Source organism: Triticum dicoccoides, unplaced genomic scaffold (genome assembly GCF_002162155.2).
Source record: "Triticum dicoccoides isolate Atlit2015 ecotype Zavitan unplaced genomic scaffold, WEW_v2.0 scaffold19205, whole genome shotgun sequence".
NCBI lineage: Eukaryota > Viridiplantae > Streptophyta > Magnoliopsida > Poales > Poaceae > Triticum > Triticum dicoccoides.
This window is the reverse complement of record NW_021230703.1, coordinates 38-2,502: the sequence shown is the minus strand read 5'-3', so window position 1 is coordinate 2,502 and position 2,465 is coordinate 38. Positions and strand designations below refer to the sequence as shown.

At 53.1% G+C, this 2,465-nt stretch overlaps 1 long non-coding RNA gene across 1 annotated transcript; it reads left to right on the top strand.

Moving 5' to 3' along the window:
• Positions 1-1,076: 1,076 nt before the first annotated feature.
• Positions 1,077-2,011, top strand: LOC119344904. Its single transcript, XR_005166862.1, has 3 exons — positions 1,077-1,133; positions 1,793-1,907; positions 1,982-2,011. It is a non-coding gene; the product is annotated as an uncharacterized LOC119344904 (long non-coding RNA).
• The last annotated feature ends 454 nt before the right edge of the window (positions 2,012-2,465 follow it).

Sequence of the window (2,465 nt, the reverse complement as noted above, 5' to 3'; positions counted from 1 at the left end):
AGAAGGATTCCTCCACTCGACCACAACAGCGACCCAAACAAGGTACACTTGCTCTGCTTTCCATTGTGTCCTTGTCGTATTCATTTCTGCTAACCCTGCCGACTGGTCGACTGATCCTTGTTTGGGCATCTGCTAGGCCTTCACCGAGCTGTACTCGATGCCCAATGGGGCACAAGCTTCGACTGAGGAAGGCGAGGCGAGCGGGGGCGAGGCGAGCGGGGGCGAGAGCCAGGAAGAGGAGGAATGGGACTCGGATGCTGCAGGGGATGATGACGACGATGATGATGATGAAGGTGATGAAGATGACATCGAGGACGAGGAAGAAGAGGAGGAGGAGGTCGTTCCACCGCGCTCAGAAAGGCGGTCGAAGCTTGTCCACGACCCTTCGACCGAACGTGGTAAGGGGGTTGCGACCGCCACTCAGTCGACCAAGCGCCCTCGGACCACCTCTCCGGCGCCGACTGAAAAGGCGCCGAAGCAGCCCAGGGCAGCCTCATCGAAGCCGACCAAGCTCCTGCCGAAGATGAAGGTGTCCATCCCCACCATATCAGGGTAATTGTGTTGCTCATATTTTCTTATTCTGTGCGAACTTTATCTTTGGTCGACGCTGAGGTTAGTCGACTGATCCTTTGGAGTTGCAGTGCTGCTACCTCTGAGACTTCGGCCCGGGCCGATGACCACGAAATGGAGGATGCGGCAACTTCGAACCCAGGTACTGTATTCTTAACACCGTTTTTAGTCGACTGACTCGCGACCTCTGATCCTGATTCTTCTTCGCAGTTCCGCCCCATACTGTTATCGATCTTCCTGACGACGACGAGGATGAAGAACTGCTGGCACGCAGGAAGAGTCGGAAAACGCCCGCCAGTAAGGTGCCTCAGGATGCGACGGCGCCTGAGACTCTGACTGTGGAGGAAGGGAACACCACTCGACACACGGTGTCCTTCGCGATTCCACTGACGAGTGCTCAGCAGCCCTCCCTCTTCACGACTCACCACGTCCCAGAGGACCAAGCTGGTGCAGCGAAGGAGGCAATACGCCAGGCGGGACTCATGATGGAGCAGCTGAAGACCATCCGGGATGCGAGCCAGGCAGCTTATGACGCCAGCTCTGCCCTCCAAAGCAATGTCCAGGTCAGTCGACTGCTGTTTGTTCTGTTGGATATGCTACCAAAAACTTTTCTTTTCCGGGATTTATATTAGTCACCCACTGGGTGTGTCGAATAAACTCCGTGTTAGCGGGGGCACGCTGAGTGCACCCGCTGGGTGTAGTCCCCAAGGCTAAGGTCGACTGCTGGCAGTCGGCCTTAGGCTTTATGATGTCAATCTTTCTGTCAGTCGACCGGTCGACTGGATTTCACAAACCGGTGGGGGCACGCTGAGTGCACCCACTGGGTGTAGTCCCCAAGGCTAAGGTCGACTGCTGGCAGTCGGCCTTAGGCTTTATAATGTAAGTCTTTCTGTCAGTCGACTGGTCGACTGGATTTCGCAAACCGGTGGGGGCACGCTGAGTGCACCCACTGGGTGTAGTCCCCGAGACTGTGGTCGACTGCTTGCAGTTGATCACAGTCTTAGAGAATGCGTCTCGCACACTGTTTTTTTTTTTTTGAGGTCGACTGGTCGACTTTGTCTTCAACGGGATTAGTGGGGGCACGCTGAGTGCACCCACTGGGTGTAGTCCCCGAGACTACGGTCGAATGCTTGTGTTCGGCTGTAGTCTTAGAAACGTGTGTTTTTCCCTTTTCACTCGGAAGTGAATTATTTTTGACATTTAGTCGATTGGTTCTTCGCAGAACTCTTGTGATCTTGTGACTCGCTACTCAGAACTGGAACAGAAGCATACTCAAGTCGAGCTGAGCTTGAAGCTGGTTCAGGAGAAGCTGACAAAGGCAAAGGAGGAGACTGAAGGTATGTTTGGTGAGACCCTGACGACTGCTTTTCCCCTTGCTTGTTTCGGCATCTGATCTCGCTGTAACTTGCAGGTAAGGTAAGGGAGGCCCAGCAGAAGAAAGACCTTGAGCTAGCCGAGAAGATCAAGCTTGCTGACGAGAAGTTAGCTTCAGTCACCAAGCTCGAACAAGACAATACCAATCTGAAAACTGCTCTTGGGATTGCCAACAAGGAAGTCAGTCGACTGAGAACTGACAAAGCTGCCTTGACCGACCAAGTCAGCAAATTGACTGAGAAGAAAACTGAACTGGAGGCCTTCCTGAGTGGCCTTGCCAAGAAGCTGTTTCTTATGCTTGAAGGTAAACCTCCATGTTTGGCAAATATTTCCAACTGTGGCTTCTTCCATTCGACTATCCCCTTGACTTAGTGATCACCCTTGCAGAATTTTGTCAAAACTTTGAAGAGGAAACCAGCCGACTGGAGCCAAACCTTGACCCCGTCAATTCTCCGGTGAACGACGAAGTTGCCATGGATGTTTTCCGACTGGAGTCTCGTGTCGCAGCTGTCGTGGACTAT